The following is a 7664-nucleotide window of genomic DNA, read 5'->3' on the forward strand; positions in this document are numbered from 1 at the left end:
AGTGTCCGTGTTGATCTTCCAGCGTGTGCCGGTGGTCATGCGCATCAACTGTCAACTACATGTTCAGCTCCAGTTGGACTTGCTTCTTGTCTTTGCCTCGGTGAGTGTGCTGAATGGGTGGGATCGCATGCGTGCGCACAATGACATGCATGTTGTTGTATTCCCTTGCATGCAATCAACAACATTGCTCACCATGTCTGCTCCATGCCAACTATTGGGATGGATCTTTAACTTGTACGGGCGCAGTTTCATCCGTGAGTGCATGTTGTGCCCGCTACTGTACCTGTTCTTGCTGCAACTCATTCTCTTGTCTATGCAGCTCCTGTTCTTCCTTGAGTTGCTGCTTGAGCACATGCAACTCCTTTGTTTCGTTCTCTACCTTCACGCGATATTCATGTCGCGCCATCACCTCATAACCTGAGTCTCCAAAGTTGCTTTCACCACAAGTGGATCTGCTTGAGCTTGCAACTTTGTTCCGCCTTTGTGTTGTCAACAACCTTCCTCTTGCATTCGTTGCATCTGGTATGCTGCCTTCAACTGCTGTTCATGATGCTACTCGCTGTGATGTTGCTGCCATCATATCTTGATGTCCTTGTCTACGAACAACTTGATGTCTTCGTGGGTAGGCAAGTCCATAGACACTTGATCGACTGCATCCCCAAGTTTGCTCTGAACGGTGTGTTTGACTCTGCTCTCCTGGAAACCATTGTACCTGTTCTGCTAAGAGGAAAATAAATACCTGCGATACCTGGAGACATGGCAACACTCATGGCAAGCAATATGTTAGTCGAAAACCAAAATGAAATTGAGAACTAACTTGCAACATACCTGCGTAACTCATCATGAAGGTTGCGCAATTTCTATTGGGAGGTCGGGACACTGACTGCCAAGACTGTGCAAGGCATAGTCCGGGATGTGAGGACGCTGACTGACTGCTAGAATTGCGCAATGCACAGTCCATCATGGATGCTAACTACTGGAATTGCGCAATGCACAGTCTTAGTTGGAAATGGTTGCATTCTTAGTGACTGCATTGCATAATTTTCTGGGCCAACAGTCACTGTCCCTCAGAATTGCGTAATGCAAGACTAGAGGACAGTCACTGGGTAGAAATGCACATTTCCTGAGAGGAAGACAGAGCTTTCCCTCTCGGGATTTCACAATGATGTCTTGGTGAGGCAAAGTCCGGGCCAAGGTTGCCCAGACTTGGCGGCGAGCGATTGAAAGCGAATGTGAATGCGAATGCATGGTGATACTGAGTGTAAGCATAAGTGAATGATCGTGCATGTAAACGGTGAATGACATATTCAAAAAATGGAACAACAATGCGTGTGGGTGAGGCGAGTCGCTGAATCAATGACCGTTCATGAAAAAGAGTTTCATGCATGCGACATCAGTGAGATGTTAACAAAAACTGAAACGGTGCTAATACAAGCTAGTATGTATCGAAATGAAAACAAGCACTCACTAAAATCAAGCAGACAACATTCATACGAAGAGAAACACAAAAAGCGCCAGAAATGTAACATAAGACATTGGAAGCAGGCTTACCCCAAAACAGCTGAGTTGAATGTGCCGACGACTCCTAGATGCGATGTGGGATGTCAGAGCTACAAGGTTGATGGTAGGAATGAGATTTGTAGTGTCCAGTTCATGAGTTTTGATAAAATCGAAGATGTCACACGCATGCCACAAATATAGGAAGATTGACACTTGGTGGGAGGTTTCCGAGATGATCCTTGCATGCAACCTCCAGCTGCTAAAAGTAGATCCCTAAATCAAGGAATGCCTTTGCATGTTGCCTTGGGAGAAGCATTCCATGCATGCAAATCGGTTTTGCTCGGTCCGGGAGGGAACTGGTCAACTCAAATACACATGCGAGAGACGGCTCAACTGCTGGGAGAAAATGTGCATTTCTGGAAGGGAGCTGGGCTAGCTGCCCATGGTTTTGTGCAATTTCTGGGTAGAGCATCTAACTTCTGCCCGGGATTGTGCAATTTCTGGGCTGAGCAGTCCTGTTGAGAAGAATTGCGCAATTTTCTGGATGAAGCCTGACTGGTAGAATTGCACAATTCTGGAGCCCATCAAGCTGCTAGATAGAATTGTGCAAATTCTGGGGGAAGGTTGGTTTCCCTCCAGAATTGTGCAATTTCTTGAGGGAGTTGCTCAGCCTGCAGGTGGACCAAGTTTGGGAGAACAACCTGTGAGGGGAGTGCAACAAGTTCTGACGGACATGTTGTCTTTCTATAAGAAAATCCCTGAAGCTTGTGTACTTGATGAAGCAAGACATGCTGTTGTGAAAGGTTCGTATGGAGGCTCCAAAACAAAGCTAAGGCAAAATTTTGGATGGTGGTTGTAGCCGCTACAACACTTGGCGACACACTAGTAGAACTCTAGCTCTCTGAATGGACCTTGTTTGTGAAAAGCAAGTCTAACACCTCCGGAAGTATTGTTTAGTTCTCAGTTCGTCTTGGTTTTACACTGGCTCAATTGTAAGATGTAGCATCTGCCAAGCTCTTGGTCGATTCATTCCAAGCCAAGGCAACACAGTTGTTTCGATTGGGGTTGAGGGGTATATTGGTGCACAAGCAATATAGTCGTCAGAGTCTTAGTTTCATCTCTGGTGTTGCTCCGTTGCCAGCAGGCCTAGATAGTACCCGACGAAGTCACATAGGAACACAAGCATGGCTCCGCTATCAGCAAGCCTGGTCAGTACCCCGGTGGAGTTACTTGCATCACCTCTCTGTGCAGGAATCCTTTCTCTTCTTTCGCCTTATTCATTTTCATTTTTCCAAACTTTCTTTTAGTTTTTTCATTTTTCATCTTCGTAACTATGCATAGCACTTATTCATTTCAGAGGCGGAAGAGGGATCCCGACTTATTGAGAGAAGAAGAGATTGTTCCTGCAGAGAAGTAGTTTATGTATACCTCTGACGTGCTTGTTAAGGTTTCCCCCCTCACCTTACTCTACTTGACTGAGTTGACAAGGATTAACCCAAAAACAACCGACTAGAGTAGGTAATACTAGCTAGCGCGTAAGCATTGTGTTTTCACTAAGGTTCACTTCAAACAACACGTATTTTCCGTTGATGTATCATGGACTGAAGATAACAAGTTCTTACATAAGAGGGAGGACAACAAATAACCACATGTTGATAGTTGTACAAGTCCTCTCATACTTTACCTATCTTGTTTCATGAGTCATACATCGTTTCATGCAAACTAACCTACAAATGAAACAAGCAAACAAACAAACAACAAAGCAAAGTAGAAGCAGAAGCAAAAGCCAAAGCAAAGCGAGTAAGCAAACAAGCAAGCAGAAAAACAAACAAAAAAAACAAGTAAGCAAACAAGCATGCAAGCAAACACTACTCCTACTCCTAAGCTAACGATGCATGGGCTTGATCACGTGAAGTGATATTTCCAATGCAGCCACCGGTGCATTGGTTGACCCATGTTGGTTAAGGCTTGGTCCATGAGCAAGCCGGTTGTGTGAACTAGCAAGCATGAAAGATGTGACAATGAAGACAAACACACTTTGAGTTTAAAAGTGTCCACAGAACGAAAATGAGTTAAAGCACATGACATGCATTATGTGGAGCTTCCATGGTGTTGTGCTACACTACGTGTAGATGTTGAGTGTATGCATTCTCTTGACTGTGGCAAGAAAGCAAACATGAGAAAGTTAGACCACTTACATTGTGCATGTGTGTTTTCTCTGTAAGATTCCTCCAATGCATGAGCGATGGGATCGTGTAGTTTGAGTGGATGAAGCGAAATTTGGGTGTTTGGTTGATCTTCAATGGAAAGAAAAGAGTGATGAGGAGCCTTGAGTGTTTCAAAAATTTCCTGATCGGAAGTGAAACCAGCTTCAAGACAACGAGGGCCTGACATAACCATTAGCTCAGGTTGAAGTGCCTCGATAGTCTGCGCGGTTTTGACTTCGTCGACAGATAGATCATCGTAGACCAATGTATTGGACAGATTAACAACAATTTAATCAACATCATGATCGAATGAGGAAGTGGATAGATCATGAAAACCAAGATCAGATTATTCAGGATTTTGTCGGCATCCTCATGATTTGATGAATCGGGTAGAGGGGTAGATGGGAAGCAAAGATGTTCACCCTCTTTGTTTTCATAGATGACAAATTGGACAGATTTTCTGAGGAAGTTGTGTCCTCTCCGCACTGTAATGATAAACTAACACCTGACATGTCCCGTGAATGATCAAAAGTAGAAACATCCGGAAATGGGTTTGCATAGGGCAAATCAGCAGTGGCAGAATCACAAGCGATGTCAGGATAAAGTGGATGAGGCGCGGCTGGAAGGGAGTCACCCTTCATCACGGGTTCTTCTTTAGATTCCCGCACACACTCATCATGGATGATGGCGCAAGTTGGCTGCATAACACCAACTCCCTCGACAACTTGATCCTCATTAACAGCAGGTGAGAAGTCCAGAATGGGAGAACAGAAGACAGTACAATCTGGAGGATCAACAAAACGCGAGGACGGAGGTCGAGGGAATGAATCCACGTGACAACCAACAGGCTTGCAAGCCAAATTTGCGCAGATATCAAGAGCAGGTGAGGTGGGAGGATGTGACAGCTCAACAGATGTGTGTGCATGATCTCCCACACCACTCCGCTGTGGTGGAGCTATTTGATGAGGTGAAGGCAGACAGTCGCTTGTGACAACAATTGTGCCTCCCTTTGATTGCGAAGCTCCATCACCGAAGTGTGCTGAGTAGGGTTTGGATATGTGAAGAAGATACTCAAATCTTCCATCAAGAAATTCCCAATCAATATCATTTTCAGGGAATTGGTATGCAAGATTACAAAAGCGTGTGTAAAACTGTTCAACCAATTCATGGGGTGCTTTTCATAGTTCCAGAATTTCTTTGTTGATTACTTTATAGTTAAAGTGATTGAAAGCACAGTCTATCTCTGCGACCAGATGAGCAAGAGAATGAATAGATTTTTTGAGCACTATGGCACACCAATGCATTGGGTGCCCTCACAGTGTGTAGACAAACAACGCGCAGTCATGTATTATTCAAAAATTCCATGCCTTTCACATGAGCCTACAATGCCAACCGCATGCCTAACCAAGGCTACGTGGCCTCCACCATCATATTTTTTATGAGATAAGTTATCCGAGAGCTTTTCTAAGATAATGAAATCATTTCCATAAGACATACACTCCGGAAGAGCAACTCGGTAGTTAGTCATGATAGATATGTAGAGATTCAAAACAGATGTAAGGAGTCAGCTTGTCATCTAGCCCTCCTTCTAGTACCAAAATGTTGACAGTGCTAGACCTGCCAACATGTAAGGGGATCTCCCCAATAAGAAGTCCCAATTAGACCTCAGACCGTTTGGTGTAGGAGTCCCAGCAGTGGGTCGTACGGTAATTCCTTGACTGCGATTTCGCATAGAGGCAAGTAAGATAACTCTGTTGGTAGCAAGGGTGTGACAACTACAGTGAGCCAAGGAAGGTGCATGAGAGGTTCTAACACACGGGGGTTGAGATGAGTGCGCCCCTTGGAAACCTGTGATAGCACGCAGTTAAGAAGGGAACACACGAGAAAAGATACATCACAACATGGAAGGAAAGTTAGCAAGCAATCCAAAGTGATGGTTAAACCAACATCACATTTCAGAAAGATTCATACATACATACACAGATAGTTATACATGCATGCGTAAGTAAACAGATACATATATCATTTAGAGTAAACCAGATAACATAGAATACAATATAGCATATGCATGCAACATGTTGGCTCTTGTTATATTAAGAAGTGTAGGTTCCAGTCATACAATACATCCATGTCCAATCACTAGTTCCGATAGCGGAACGTTATAGCCACAACCACCTGCTCCTGCAAAGAGATATACTAGCTCTTCGCAGTGGAGAAGCCAAGGCTCATTACAATACTATCCAAGCTCTCTCCAAGATAGTCTTATCAGAAGCTTGGCTTACCAAAAGCCTTTACAATGAGTTATGAGGTTCTATTTATAGCAAAGGGTGGGGTGACCCTTGACATTCACCTTTGTGAAAATTCATCTACCCTCATGTCTCTTCATCTACTCTATGATTGTTACATCCAACTATCGACACTTGAACTTCCACTTGACAAGACGTTACATTACAATGCACATGTGCTCATGTGAGAGAAAATGGATTGAGCAAGACATCATTGACACTCGGTCCGTTGTGGTGATACCAACTCTTTGACATGCTTGTGATGGTGAAGGTGATGAGTTGATGCCAAGCTTGGTCGTCTGTGATAGTGTGCATGCGCTCCATGGTGACATCTTGCTGACTAGAACTCTTGCCTTCGTTGCATCCAAGTGCATTGATATGGCTCCTCCATCCAACTTGTCTGTGATCATGCACATGGTCTTCTTGGGTGTGGAAAAACCGTCAACACATTGATGCATAGTGTCTGTGTTGATCTTCCAGCATGTGCTGGTGGTCATGTGCATCAATTGTCAACTAAATGTTCAGCTTCAGTTGGACTTGCTTCTTGTCTTCGCCTTGGTGAGTGTGTTGAATGGTTGGGATCACATGCTTGCGCACAATGACATGCATGCCATTGTATTCCCTTGCATGCGATCAACAACACTGCTCACCATGTCTGCTTTGTGCCAGCTGTTGGGATGGATCTTTAACTTGTACGAGCGCAGTTTCATCCGTGAGGGCATGTTGTGTCTGTTGCTGTACATGTTCTTGCTGCAACTCATTCTCTTGTCTATGCAACTCCTACTCTTCCTTGAGTTGTTCCTTAAGCACATGCAACAACTTCTTTGTTCTGTTCTCTGCCTTTGCGTGATCTTCATGTCACGCCATCACCTCATAGCCTGAGTCTCCAAAGTTGGTTTCACCATAAGTGGATCGGCTTGAGCTTGCAACTTTGTTCCGCCTCTGTGTTGTCAACAACCTTCCTCTTGCATTCGTTGCATCCGGTATGCTTCCTTCAGCTATTTTTCATGATTCTTCTCGTTGTGATGTTGTTGTCGTCATATCTTGATGACCTTGTCTACGAACAACTTGATGTCTTCGTGGGTAGGAAAGTCCATAGACACTTGATCGAATGCATCCCCAAGTGTGCTCTGAATGGTGTGTTCGAATCTGCTCTCCTAGAAACCATTGTACCTATACTGCTGAGAGGCAAATGAACACCTGCGATACCTGGAGACATGGCAACACTCATGGCAAGAAATCTGTCAGTCAAAAACCAAAATGATATTGAGAACTAACTTGCAACATATCTGTGTGACTAATCATGAAGGTTGTGAAATTTCTGCTGGGAGGTTTCGAGACTGACTGCCAAGACTACACAAGGGACAATCTGGGCTGTGAGGAGGTTGACTGACTGCTGGAATTGCACAATGCATAGTCCATCCTGGCTGCTGATTGCTGGAATTGCACAATGCGTAATCTCAGTTGGCAATGGTTGTAGGCTCAGTGATTGCATTGCATAATTTTCTGGGCCACCAGCCACTGTCCTCAGAATTGCACAATGCAATACTAGAGGACAGTCACTAGGCAGAAATTTGCATTTCCTGAGAGGAAGACAAATCTTTCCCTCTCAGGATTGCGTAATGTTGTCTTCGTGAGGCAAAGTCTGGGCCAAGGCTGCCTAGACTCGGTG

Source organism: Pinus tabuliformis, chromosome 2_1 (assembly GCF_031772625.1).
Source record: "Pinus tabuliformis cultivar Carrire ecotype Pingquan chromosome 2_1, CPIR1, whole genome shotgun sequence".
Classification (NCBI taxonomy): domain Eukaryota; kingdom Viridiplantae; phylum Streptophyta; class Pinopsida; order Pinales; family Pinaceae; genus Pinus; species Pinus tabuliformis.